The sequence below is a fragment of the Salmo trutta genome, unplaced genomic scaffold, assembly GCF_901001165.1.
Source record: "Salmo trutta unplaced genomic scaffold, fSalTru1.1, whole genome shotgun sequence".
Taxonomy (NCBI): Eukaryota; Metazoa; Chordata; class Actinopteri; order Salmoniformes; family Salmonidae; genus Salmo; species Salmo trutta.
The window spans coordinates 148,873-163,684 of NW_021822351.1; the positions used below are offsets into that span (position 1 = coordinate 148,873).

The window sequence follows — 14,812 nt, forward strand, 5'->3', positions numbered from 1 at the left end:
ATCAGAACCCCAAATAAGCTTTTTTTACTCCAATGTTTAGAAACAATGTAAATCAACACTGTGTAGCCTCAACATGGTTAAAACTATAATGTTGATATCATGGATGGTCAGTCCTTGCGTCCATAGGTCTGTCTATGAATTTGAAAGTAGTTACATTTCTCCAGCCCCATCATCTTATTACCTAAACAGTGGCAGAGTGACGCTTTGTTACTGTTTGAACTGCAGATTGGTTGATTTGATTGGGGCTTTTTTAAAGGGGCAACCTAGGATTTAAACAGAAACAAAATATCAGCCCTGAGACTTGGTTTGGTAAACAGCTGAGGGATGGGGGATGGAGAAATGTAACCACTCTCACATTCATAGAGAAAGCTATTGTAGCAACCTTAACCCAAAACCTAGCGACCTCGTTAAGGTCAGACATCTTGGCATAACAGTTATAAGGTGTTGGCTTGACAGTCACTGACTCAGGTTTGAGTCCCGCTCAGGGCTACCCCCTGAATTCACTACACTATGAATACAAGGACTGGCCATCCATGATGTCATTACGATAGTATAACCAGATTGAGGCTATACAGTGCTTGTTTATGAACAGTGGTGTTATACAAGCTTGTGTTTTGGTTTCTGATGGGGAAATACAGTTGAAACATTTGAGGCATTTATAAGTTATATTCTTCAAGAATCAATGGCTATAATGCCTGACCCCATTTAGTCGACTGGTTGATTGTTTGGTCGACAGGCTGTTGGTTGAACAGCCGCAAATATACAGTCAGTGTTTACTCATTTAAGTGTGTCTCTGCGCCACGATAGAATCGTTGCCGCCACACCAAAAGAAACATCCTATTTCTACCAAACATAGTTTCAATAAAGTTCTGTAAAGCACATTTGCTTTTCTTGGTAAATAGATAATCTGTCTGGGTTCAACACAGTTCTGAAGGTTATTTAGCTCTGTGAGCTGTGGCAGGCAGCCTGCAACTCAAGAAACACAGCACGCCAGTGACCAGTGCGCAAGTGACCGGTTCGTAGTACAGAAGCTCTGCTGCGCGAAACACAATTGCCTTGAATCAACCTCAGAGTGCTCCTGGGTGAGAAACTGCAATAAAGGTACATTAGCTTGTTTTGTTTGACTAACGTTAGCTAGCCAGCTAGTTAACTACATCAGCTAGCTATAACCTACAAACTCTACAAACATAATTCAGATCTATGATATTGTAACTTTAACTATCTAATATCCACCAGTATGTTGATGATGGATACATTGTTAACTAACGTTACTTGGCTAGCAAGTTAGCTAGCTAGTTGTTTTGGAACTGTATCAAGCGCAAGCAAGATAGCTACATTTATCTGTCTTCCATTCATTTTTTTTTTCTCAGATGAGTTTATTGAAATATTTCCAGGCACAGCTGCGAAAGAGAAAGGGGGAGCTTGGACAAGAGTGTCAGGTAATGTTAACTTAGCTAGCTAACCTCAAATCAGCCTGAATTAAATGAAACTTTCTTTAGTTAACTCTTTTAAAAGCTTAAGCTATCATTTTTATAACAAGTGTATGGCTTACTTTTCTAGACAGAGAAGAGGCAGAATCCTGGGAGAGAGGTAGGGATGCACGAGGGACAGAGTGGAACAGAGGAGAGTAGAGAAGGAGAAGAAATAGGAGTAGATAAAAGGAGAGGAGGAGAGAGGAGGAAGGCCAAGTGAGCACCACCGCCAACCCATATGGAACCCAAAGTGGCTTAAAATTGATAAGACTGAAGCCTTGGCTTTATAATACGCCACATGGTGAGTCACATTTCCTTTAATTAGGCGAAGGGTTAAACATGTTGGTGCATATTTAGTCTGAACTAGTCGACAGCGTTATGTGTTTATTTCTGAGCCAACTCCACCAGGACCTCGATGACCCAATGGGTCTGGGACCATTCAACATCAAGGAGGAGGAGGAGAGGGAGAGGCCAGGTGGAGAAGACCAAAGACCAGGGAGCAGTTCTGGGCTCTGTTCAGAGAGGAGGTAAAAACATTTTGTTTTTAAATGCTGTGAATGAAACCAATGTGTTGGATAAACTAAAACAAACTAGTTATTAATCACTTATTTTCTTTTCAGTAGCATGAATCTGAATTGAAATGAAGCATTATATAGATTTTATGTATTTCTATAAAATCAAAACTGTAATTTTTATTCAAAACAAAGGTGGTAAAAGTAGGCTAGACATTTATAGAATAAATCATACCTAGTTTGATGTTTCTGTGACAATCAATTAATTAGTTATTGATTTTTACAATTTTAAATGGCATTTGGCCAATGTCTGTTGAATGTCTGAATGTGTGAATATAAATCCAACTTTACCTCAGAAAGAAGGTCTCTGTTGTGTTTCTTTAGAAAGCTGCAGTACTCAATCTTAAATTGCATCCTGTATACTATAATAATTTTACCAATACGTTATTGAGCTCATTTCTGGGGATGGAAATTATATTTTAGATGGTTTGTTTGAGTTTTTTCCTTTAAAAAACGTCACCAGAACCAAGCTTTTGAGGACTTATACATTTTTGTTTTGGGGGGAGGCCCCCGGAACTCCCCTTAAATGCCCCCACCAACTTTCCCCCAGAGGAAACACTGTGTATCCCTTGACCTTTTTCCTTTTTTTTCTTTTTCCACATTCACAGCCTTATTCTAAAAATGGATTCAATGTTTTTTTCCCTCATCTACACACAATACCCCAATGACAAAGCAAAAACAGTGTCTTAAAGAAATGTTTGCATAATAAATATAATATAATTTAAAAAAAATGAAATATCACATTGTCATAAGTATTGAAGACCCTTTACTCAGTACTTTGTTGAAGCATCTTTGGCAGCGATTACAGCATTGAGTTTTCTTGGGTATGACGCTACAATCTTGGCCAACGTGTATTTCGGTAGTTCCTCCCATTCTTCTCAGCAGATCCTGTCAAGCTGGATGGGGAGTGTTGCTGCGCAGCTATTTTCAGGTCTCTCCAGAGATGCTCGATCGGGTTCAAGTCTGGGCTCTGGCTGGGCCACTCAAGGGCATTCAGAGACTTGTCCCGTATCCACTCCTGCAATATCTTGGTTATGTGCTTAGGGTCTTGTCCGTCTTGAAGGTAAACCTTCGTCCCAGTCTGAGGTCCTGAGCACTCTGGAGCAGGTTTTCATCAAGGATCTCTCTGTACTTTGCTCGGTTCATCTTTCCCTTGATCCTGATTAGTCTCCCAATTCCTGCCGCTAAAAAACATTCCCACAGCATGATGCCGCCACCACCTTGCTTCACCGTAGGGATGGTGCCAAGTTTCCTCCAGAATTGACACGTGACGTTCAAGCCAATGAGTTCAATCTTGGTTTCATCAGTCCAGAGAATCTTGTTTCTCATGGTCTGAGAGTCTTTAGGTGCCCAAGGCCCTTCTCCCCCGATTGCTTAGTTTTGCCGGGCGGCGAGCTCTAGGAAGAGTCTTGGTGGTTCCAAACTTCTTCCATTTAAGAATGATGGCCACTGTGTTCTTGGGGAACTTCAAAGCTGCAGATATTTGTTAGTATCCTTCCCCAGATCTGTGCGTTGACACAATCCTGTCTCGGAGCTCTACGGACAATTCCTTCAACCTCATGGCTTGGTTTTTGCTCTGACATGCACTGTCAACTGTGGGACCTTATATAGACAGGTGTGTGCCTTTCCAAATCGTGTCCAATCAATTGAATTTACCAGGTGGACTCCAATCAAGTTGTGGAAAGAATGATCAATGGAAACAGGATGCACCTGAGCTCAATTTCAAGTCTCATAGAAAAGGGTCTGAATACTTATGTAAATAAGGTATTTCTGTTTTTTATTTTGAAATACATTCGCAAAAATATAAACTTGTTTTCGTTTTGTCAGCATGGGGTATTGTGTGTAGATTTCTTAGGATTTTATTTTATCCATTTTAGAATAAGGCTGTAACATTTACGTCATTTAGCAGACGCTCTTATCCAGAGCGACTTACAAATTGGTGCATTCACCTTATGATACCCAGTGGAACAACCACTTTACAATAGTACATCTATATCTTTTTTGGGGGGTGGGGGGGTAGAAGGATTACTTAATCTTATCCCAGGTATTCCTTAAAGAGGTGGGCTTTCAGGTGTCTCCGGAAGGTGGTGATTGACTCCGCTGTCCTGGCGTCGTGAGGGAGCTTGTTCCACCATTGGGGTGCCAGAGCAGCGAACAGTTTTGACTGGGCTGAGCGGGAACTGTGCTTCCGCAGAGGTAGGGAGGCGAGCAGGCCAGAGGTGGATGAACGCAGTGCCCTTCTTTGGGTGTAGGGACTGATCAGAGCCTGAAGGTACGGAGGTGCTGTTCCCCTCACAGCTCCGTAGGCAAGCACCATGGTCTTGTAGCAGATGCGAGCTTCAACTGGAAGCCAGTGGAGTGTGCGGAGGAGCGGGGTGACGTGAGAGAACTTGGGAAGGTTGAACACCATACGGGCTGCAGCGTTCTGGATGAGTTGTAGGGGTTTGATGGCACAGGCAGGGAGCCCCGCCAACAGCGAGTTGCAGTAATCCAGACGGGAGATGACAAGTGCCTGGATTAGGACCTGCGCCGCTTCCTGTGTGAGGCAGGGTCGTACACTGCGAATGTTGTAGAGCATGAACCTACAGGATCGGGTCACCGCCTTGATGTTAGCGGAGAATGACAGGGTGTTGTCCAGGGTCACGCCAAGGCTCGTAGCACTCTGGGAGGAGGACACAATGGAGTTGTCAACCGTGATGGCGAGATCATGGAACGGGCAGTCCTTCCCTGGGAGGAAGAGCAGCTCCGTCTTGCCGAGTTTCAGCTTGAGGTGGTGATCCGTCATCCACACTGATATGTCTGCCAGACATGCAGAGATGCGATTCGCCACCTGGTTATCAGAAGGGGGAAAGGAGAAGATTAATTGTGCGTCGTCTGCGTAGCAATGATAGGAGAGACCATGTGAGGATATGACAGAGCCAAGTGACTTGGTGTATAGCGAGAATAGGAGAGGGCCTAGAACTGAGCCCTGGGGGACACCAGTGGTGAGAGCACGTGGTGCGGAGACGGATTCTCGCCATGCCACCTGGTAGGAGCGACCTGTCAGGTAGGACGCAATCCAAGTGTGAGCCGCGCCGGAGATGCCCAACTCGGAGAGGGTGGAGAGGAGGATCTGATGGTTCACAGTATCAAAGGCAGCAGATAGGTCTAGAAGGATGAGAGCAGAGGAGAGAGAGTTAGCTTTAGCAGTGTGGAGAGCCCCCGTGACACAGAGAAGAGCATTCTCAGTTGAATGACCAGTCTTGAAACCTGACTGATTAGGATCAAGAAGGTCATTCTGAGAGAGATAGCAAGAGAGCTGGCCAAGGACGGCACGTTCAAGAGTTTTGGAGAGGAAAGAAAGAAGAAGGGATACTGGTCTGTAGTTGTTGACATCGGAGGGATCGAGTGTAGGTTTTTTGAGAAGGGGTGCAACTCTCGCTCTCTTGAAGACGGAAGGGACGTAGCCAGCGGTCAAGGATGAGTTTTTTGAGAAGAAGCGGGCAGGTTGTTGGGCGGCCGGCTGTCACAAGTCGCAAGATTTCATCTGGAGAGAGAGGGGAGAAAGAGGTCAAAGCATAGGGTAGGGCAATGTGAGCAGGACCAGCGGTGTCGTTTGACTTAACAAACGAGGATCGGATGTCGTCAACCTTCTTTTCAAAATGGTTGACAAAGTCGTTCGCAGAGAGGGAGGAGGGGGAGGAGGATTCAGGAGGGAGGAGAAGGTGGCACAGAGCTTCCTATGGTTAGAGGCAGATGCTTGGAATTTAGAGTGGTAGAAAGTGGCTTTAGCAGCAGAAACAGAGGAAGAAAATGTGGAGAGGAGGGAGTGAAAAGATGCCAGGTCCGCAGGGAGGCTAGTTTTTCTCCATTTCCGCTCGGCTGCCCGGAGCCCTGTTCTGTGAGCTCGCAATGAGTCGTCAAGCCATGGAGCAGGAGGGGAGGACCGAGCCGGCCTGGAGGATAGGGGACATAGAGAGTCAAAGGATGCAGAAAGGGAGGAGAGGAGGGTTGAGGAGGCAGAATCAGGAGATTGGTTGGAGAAGGATTGAGCAGAGGGAAGAGATGATAGGATGGAAGAGGAGAGAGTAGCAGGAGAGAGAGAGCGAAGGTTGCGACGGCGCAATACCATCTGAGTAGGGGCAGAGTGAGTAGTGTTGGATGCTCCTCCCTATGAGAGATGCCTGGTCCAAGCTGATTCAATTTAAAGTGTTCAATCAGATTTATTGGACTCCTCTGAGGCAGATCAGAATGGGTTTGATAGAATCCAACCTATGCTGGAGATGTCAGTCAAGTACAGGTGATATCATCCGTATGTTCTGGAACTGTCCAAGCTTGGATAACCTTTAAACAGAAGGGTCATGGAAAATATTGTGGATATTCAGGGTCATGGTAGGGCACTCCCTAAGCAGCCTCTCTCCCACTGGCGTATAGCAGCAAGGGTCAAAGGTTACCTAGCTGTGTACGCGCCTACTCCACCAACAGTCTGGCAACGTCTTGGGCAATATTTAAAGGTTTGACTGTAGGAGATATTTGTGAATGGGTGTAGACAAAGAAGAGCTATCCAGTAGGTGTAACAAAACATTCAAGGGCCATATTACAAGTTTATCAACTTTAAAAGCAGAATTACTTTCCCATTGTTCCTCAACTGTAGTGTATGATATACCATTTTCTAGCTCTTGAGTCTCTACTTTTATCCAATGTTAAAAACACAATTTCTAATGTTGCTACATAAGACAGAATCGAGCCGGTCGGTCACCTGTGATCCGTTACAGAAAGCTGGGTGTATTTCGCACGTCACTATTTCACAGGAGAGGCATTTGAACATAAAAAACTACAATTTTTATCAAAATGTCTCTTTTTTTGGGCAGAAATTCCTCCTTGAACATGTGAACTTTCATGTACTTTACTAACAAACTATTATGTAATCTGGAAATATAAATAAAATGTGATTTCACAAAGCTGTTTAGAAAATTCAGAATGTAGCACAGCCATGATTGGTTGAGATAATGAGGGGGCTGGGACATTCACGAGAAAGAGTCCATTCTGTGACTCAAGGTTTCTCTGTCAAATTGCACATCCCCCTGTTATCGTGGTATTTCAAAGATCCATTTGGATCTATTAATATTGTCATCTTGGACTACAAGCAAAGTGTTGCTACATCTTTCAGCTGCTTTTATCAACACAGCAGTCTGAACTGGTTGAAGCTGAGTGGGAAGGATTATTCAGAAAGTGTTTTTGTTTGCTGTGAATCATCATAATCCATACACCAGTAAGAGTCTACAGTTAAAATTAGAGGTCGACCGATTATGATTTTAACGCCGATACCGATTATTGGATGACCCCCCAAAAAAACCTGATACTGATTAATTGGCCGATTGTTATTTATTTATTTGTAATAATGACAATTACAACAATACTGAATTAACACTTATTTTAACTTAATACCTAAATACTATCAATTTAGCCTCAAATAAATAATGAAACATGTTCAATTTGGTTTAAATAATGCAAAAACAAAGTGTTGTAAAAGTGCAATATGTGCCATGTAAAAAAGCTAACGTTTAAGTTCCTTGCTCAGAACATGAGAACATATGAAAGCTGGTGGTTCCTTTTAACATGAGTCTTCAATATTCCCAGGTAAGAAGTTTTAGGTTGTAGTTATTATAGGAATTATAGGACTATTTCTCTCTATACGATTTGTATTTCATATACCTTTGACTATTGGATGTTCTTATAGGCACTTTAGTATTGCCAGTGTAACAGTATAGCTTCCGTCCCTCTCCTCGCTCCTACCTGGGCTCGAACCAGGAACACATCGACAACAGCCACCCTCGAAGCAGCGTTACCCATGTAGAGCAAGGGGAACAACCACTCCCAAGTCTCAGAGTGAGTGATGTTTGAAACGCCATTAGCTAACTAGCTAGCCATTTCACATCGGTTACACCAGCCTAATCTCGGGGGTTGATAGGCTTGAAGTCATAAACAGCGCAATGCACGGAGAATTGCAAAGAGCTACTGGCAAAGCGCACGAAGGTGCTGTTTAAATGAATGCTTATGAGCCTGCTGCTGCCTACCATCGCTCAGTCAGACTGCTCTATCAAATCATAGACTTAATTATAACATAATAACACACAGAAATATGAGCCTTTGGTCATTAATATGGTCGAATTCGGAAACTATCATTTCAAAAACAAAACGTTTATTATTTCAGTGAAATACGGAACCGTTCCATATTTTATCTAACGGGTGGCATCCCTAAGTGTAAATATTCCTGTTACACTGCATAACCTTCAATGTTAATTTATAATTATGTACAATTCTGGCAAAATAATTATGGCCTTTGTTAGGAATAAATGGACTTCAAACAGTTCGCAATGAGCCTGGCGGCCCAAACTGCTATATATACCCTGACTGCTTGCACGGAACGCAAGAGAAGTGACACAAATTCATGTTAGCAGGCAATATTAACTAAATATGCAGGTTTAAAAATATATACTTGTGTATTGATTTTAAAGAAAGCCATTGATGTTTATGGTTGGTGCAACGACAGTGCTTTTTTCGCAAATGCGCTTGTTAAATCATCACCCGTTTGTCGAGTAGGCTGTGATTCGATGAGAAATTAACAGGCACCGCATCGATTATATGCAACGCAGGACACGCTAGATAAACTAGTAATATCATCGACCATGTGTAGTTAACTAGTGATTATGTTAAGATTGATAGTTTTTTATAAGATAGGTTTCATGCTAGCTAGCAACTTACCTTGGCTTCTTGCTGCCCTCGCGTAACAGGTAGTCAGCCTGCCATGCAGGCTCCTCGTGGAGTGCAACGTAAGGCAGGTGGTTAGAGCGTTGGACTAGTAACCGGAAGGTTACAAAAACGAATCCCCGAATCCCCCCTGAACAAGGCAGTTAACCCCCATTCCTAGGCCGTCATTGAAAATAAGAAAGTGTTCTTAATCTGACTTGCCTAGTTAAATAAAGGTGTACATTTATTATTATTATTTTTTAATTGGCAAATCGGTGGCCAAAAATACCGATTACCAATTGTTATGAAAACTTGAAATCGGCCCTAATTAATCGGCCATGCCGATTAATCGGTCCACCTCTAAATGCCAAGATACCTACAGGTACATACGTTATTGTCTCAACTGTATCAAAGTCATTTTCATTGCTACCTAGACAGTTGCATACAGGTACCGTTAAAGCTTGCCATTGTTTACAGATGTCTCGTTGCGGGATAAAGCAACGTTTAGACAGCTAGCTGAGCTGGCCAGTTGCGTTATGCTGTTAATGTTGATTGGGACACATGCTAATTTGGCTGGCTAGCTAGCTAGACATTATGCAATTATAGCTAAAAAGCTAGCTATTGGGTTATAGCTTGAGGTAGTTTATTTACATGTTCAACTAGCTGGCTGGCTAGCTAGACATTATGAAATGATAGCTAAATAGCTAGCTATTGGGTTATTGATTGAGGTAGATATTTTGCATGTTCAGCTAGCTGGTAATTATGAAGCTAAATGTTTGCTAAATCTAGCTAGTTATCTTGTCTGCATTGCCATTGTTGGGCTGGAAGCAGGTTAAGTGTGAACAGGGCATTTGAGTACCGCAGTCAACAGGTAATAACAAGCTATAGAACATTAATTAATTCATGTTTTAACCTATTTTTCTGTAATTTGTCTACCAGTACATAGAGATGGTCGAGGGGGAACAAGTAATAGTTCAGGTATTTTGTCTTTGTACTCTGAGCTTATTGCTTGGACTTGGGGGTCAATTCATGTTATTGATGGTGTACAGCTTTGATTGTCTATTTAAAAAAATAATAATTAAACTGCTCTCACGCAATTTGGTGAAAATATTCCTTTTCTAAATATGTTTCCCATTAATGTAGAGAAAGTGTGAAAATCACAGCTAAATGTTTGAATGCCTTTTTTCCTGAATGGGATTCTAAGTGTATCACCTTTTTAAAGCTGCGTTAGAAGGCACAGCGGTACTGCTAGAGGCGTCACTACAGACCCGGTTTTGATTCCGGGCTGTATCGCAACCGTCTGTGATCGGGAGTCCCATAGGGCGGAGCACAATTGGCCCAGCGTCGTCCAGGTTAAGGGAGGATTTGGCTGGGGGGGCTTTACTTGGCTCATCGCGCTCTAGTGACTCCTTGTGGCGGGCCGGGCGCCTTCAGGCCGAGCTCAGTCATAAAGTGAACAGTGTTTCCTCCGACACTTTGGTGCGGCTGTCTTCCTGGTTAAGCTGGTGGGTGTTAAGAAGCGCAGTTTGTCGGGTCATGTTTTGGAGGACGCATGACTCGACCTTCGACTTCCCAAGGAGTTGCAGTGACGAGACAAGATCGAAATTGGGGGTTAAAAAATGTAAATAAATAAAGCTGCATTACTTCCTCATGTTTCCTCCAACTACAGGTTATGATACGCCATTTAGAAGCTCTGTCGAAGGTTTGAGGCCGATACGTAAAGCTTAATAAAGAGCAGTGTGGGAGTTACTTATTTTTTCTCTCATGTTATTCCATTGATACCAGGCACCTGCAACAAAAAGATCAGCTCTTTTTCTAAGTTGTGATAGTTGCAAAATATGTATTTTGGATGCAGCAGCTGTTAGCTTGAATGCTAACGCTCATTGACATAGGCTGGTAGCAAAGCTAGCCAAAGAGCATTTTATTGGTTGAAGTCAGAATAGTTTTTTTAAGTATTAAAGGAGTTGATCTGCGACGATGACACAAACGTATTAAGCAGGACATTCAAATGAGCCTTACAATTGTAATTCAAAAGTAGTGTGAAATGCACTCATAAGCAATCTGTAAATGGAGGCTATTTTTGCTGGCAGCCTATGAGAACTCCCCTGAGTTTTCCCCCAGGTGGTGAATTTGTGAATAGCAACACAGATCTTAATGCCGCAATTTTTTTGCAATTACAGAAAGGGGCCTATATTGGAGGGGCCTGAATTGGATGGGCATGTATTGGTGGGGTCTACATTGGAGGGGCCTATATTGGTGACTAAAAGTCTGCTTAGGGTTTCAGCAACTGTAATAAATGATTTCTAGCCTACAATCATCCACTTTACTGCTAATAGGAAAGAAATAAGACAGAATGACTATTGTTGCTCACTTGACTAAGACAATTGTCAAATAAGTTTATAAAAGCATTTAAACATTAAGGACAAATTATTGTACGTCATGGGCATCACCTTTTAGCTAAAATAAACAGTGGATTTCTGCTGTTGTGACCTTTAACCATCTGTCTGACTTTGTTGTTCACACAGGAGAGAGACGTGACTATTGTGGATCCTCTGGGGAGCCTCAACAACGGCATGAAGCTGACGAGGCAGAGAAGAGTCTCTCCACATCAGAACATCTCAAGAAACAGCAGCAGACACCCACAGGGAAGATAACTAACCACTGCTCTGTCTGTGGGAAGAGTTACTCAAGATCAGATTCACTAAAAGCACACCAGAGAATTCACACTGGAGAGAAATCTTATCTCTGTGATCAATGTGGGAAGAGTTTTGCTACATCTAGCAAGCTGACTATACACCAAAGAAAACACACAGGAGAGAAATCTTTCCACTGCTCAGACTGTGGGAAGAGTTACTCAAGATCAGATTCACTAAAAGCACACCAGAGAATTCACACTGGAGAGAAACCTTATAGCTGTGATCAATGTGGGAAGAGTTTTACTTCATCTAGCCAGCTGACTATACACCAGAGCAATCACACAGGAGAGAAACCTTACAACTGCTCTGACTGTGGAAAGAGTTTTGTTATATCAGGATATTTAAAATCACACCAAAGAATACACACAGGAGAGAAACCTTATAGCTGTGATCAATGTGACAACAGTTTTAGTCACTCAAGCAGCCTGATAGTACACCAGAGAACACACACAGGAGAGAAACCTTATAGCTGTGATCAATGTGGGAAGAGTTTTACTGAATCTAGTCAGCTGACTAAGCACCAGAGAACACACACAGGAGAGAAGTCTCATAGCCGAAAACAACGTGACAAAAGATACTCTGATAAAATATCTGATTAAACATCAGACAATTCATACATGAAGGAGTTGAATGCTTTTAACATTGTAGGAGGAGTATTTTAATTAATAATGTCACAATGTAGAATGTTAGAACCCTAAACGTTTGCCCCCCTGTTCTATTGATTGCAGCATGATATTTTTTTTATTTATTTTATTTCACCTTTATTTAACCAGGTAGGCAAGTTGAGAACAAGTTCTCATTTACAATTGCGACCTGGCCAAGATAAAGCAAAGCAGTTCGACAACATACAAAAACACAGAGTTACACATGGAGTAAAACAACATACAATCAATGATGCAGTAGAAAAAAAATAAGACTATATACAATGTGAGCAAATGATGTGAGATAAGGGAGGTAAAGGCAAAAAAATGCCATGGTGGCAAAGTAAATAAAGTATGGCAAGAAAAACACTGGAATGGTAGATTTGTAGTTTGAAGAAAGTTAAAAGTTAAAATATAAATAATATGGTGCAAAGGAGCAAAATAAATAAATACAGTAGGGGAAAAGGTAGTAGTTTGGGCTCAATTAAAGATGGGCTATGTACAGGTGCAGAGATCTGTGAGCTGCTCTGACAGCTGGTGCTTAAAGCTAGTGAGGGAGATAAGTGTTTCCAGTTTTAGAGATTTTTGTAGTTCGTTCCAGTCATTGGCAGCTGAGAACTGGAAGGAGAGACGACCAAAGGAGGAGTTGGCTTTAGGGGTGACCAGAGAGATATACCTGCTGGAGCGCGTGCTACAGGTGGGTGCTGCTATGGTGACCAGTGAGCGGAGATAAGGGGGGACTTTACCTAGCAGGGTCTTATAGATGACCTGGAGCCAATGTGTTTGGCGACGATTATGAAGTGAAGGCCAGCCAACGAGAGCATACAGGTCGCAGTGGTGGGTTGTATATGGGGCTTTGGTGACAAAACGGATGGCACTGTGATAGACTGCATCCAGTTTATTGAGTAGGGTATTGGAGGCTATTTTGTAAATGACATCGCCGAAGTCGAGGATTGGTAGGATGGTCAGTTTTACGAGGGTATGTTTGGCAGCATGAGTGAAGGATGCTTTGTTGCGAAATAGGAAGCCAATTCTAGATTTCACTTTGGATTGGAGATGATTGATATGAGTCTGGAAGGAGAGTTTACAGTCTAACCAGACACCTAGGTATTTGTAGTTGTCCACAAATTCTAAGTTAGAACCGTCCAGAGAAGTTATGCTGGATGGGCGGGCAGGTGCTGGCAGCGATCGGTTGAAGAGCATGCATTTAGTTTTACTTGTGTTTAGGAGCAGTTGGAGACCACGGAAGGAGAGTTGAATGGCATTGAAGCTCGTCTGGAGGGTTGTTAACACAGTGTCCAAAGAAGGGCCAGAAGTATACAGAATGGTGTCGTCTGCGTAGAGGTGGATCAGAGATTCACCAGCAGCAAGAGCGACATCATTTATGTATACAGAGAAAAGAGTTGGCCCAAGAATTGAACCCTGTGGTACCCCCATAGAGACTGCCAGAGGTCCAGACAGGATATTAGCCTCACAAAAAAATCCAGTCTCTGAATTGAAAGAATACTATTTATATTATATTTATGTGATTAACAAAAAAAAAGTTGTTGCACTATTTTTGTTTTTTTAATCGTCTTATGTTTGTTGTGTAATAAATATTTCAGTTTTTATTTTCATTGTTTTTATTAGTCCATGTCTGAAATGTGCTATATAAATAAATCTTGATTTGAACAAAATTTGCAAAACAAATTAACCCAATATAACTGACCTTAACGAATCCAGTGCATTTATGTTGAAAATGAAAACAAACAAATGGATCAAACAGATCAATCCCACGTTTCCAGTCTGCTGAAGGCGTGGTGGAGTGGTAAACACCACCCCCGGCTCTACCAGGGACTTGAGGTGATCTCCCACAGCTCTGTTTATGTCATGTTCTGTGGCCTTGCTGTTCCATTTCTTGACTGCCCCTGCAACACAGAAACACATTTAGTCATATTATATAAAACACTCAAAGTAATGGATATGAAGCATCTATGGCCTCAGTTACACCTGGCACCTAAATGTGACTTCTGTCATCTGATCACTCCAAGCTGCATTAGGTCTGGATGCACAAAAGTCACAATGTGCTGCATTAGGTTTAGATATACCAGGATGGGCATTGACGGCCTGGACGCAATCGGGCCACCGAATATGCATAAGCAATGTAAAGAGATGTAGGGAAAGAGCATTCTACACTTTACAAAAATATAAACACAACATGTAAAGTGTTGGTCCCATGTTTCATGAGTTGAAATAAAAGATCCCAGAAATGTTCCATACACACAAAAACCTTGTTTACATCCCTGTTAGTAAGCATTTCTCCTTTACCAAGATAATCCATCCACCTGACAGCTGGGATATCAAGAAGCTGATTAAACAGCATGATCATTACACAGGTGCACCTTGTACTGGGGACAATATAAGGCCACTCTAAACTGTGCAGTTTTGTCACACAACACAATGCTACAGATGTCTGAAGTTTTGAGAAAGCGTGCAATTGACATGATGACTGCAGGAATCTCCACCAGAGCATTTGCCAGAGAATTGAATGTACATGTTTCTACCACAAGCCGCCTCCAACATCGTTTTTGAGAATTTGGTAGTACATCCAACCACAGACCACATGTATGGCGTTGTGTGGGCGAGCGGTTTGCTGATGTCAACGTTGTGAACAGAGTTCCCCATGGTGGCGGTGGAGTTACGGTATGGGCAGGCATACGCTA

The 14,812-nt window shown here is 42.4% G+C and overlaps 1 long non-coding RNA gene across 2 annotated transcripts; it reads left to right on the forward strand.

Moving 5' to 3' along the window:
• Positions 1 to 729: 729 nt before the first annotated feature.
• On the forward strand, positions 730 to 12,137 carry LOC115181937 (uncharacterized). 2 transcript variants are annotated; one of them, XR_003873563.1, is made up of 3 exons: positions 730 to 1,101; positions 1,371 to 1,999; positions 11,299 to 12,137. It is a non-coding gene; the product is annotated as an uncharacterized LOC115181937 (long non-coding RNA). The 2 variants fall into 2 exon arrangements; XR_003873564.1 differs by lacking the exon at positions 11,299 to 12,137 and having other exon boundaries at positions 1,371 to 2,343.
• Positions 12,138 to 14,812: the final 2,675 nt, after the last annotated feature.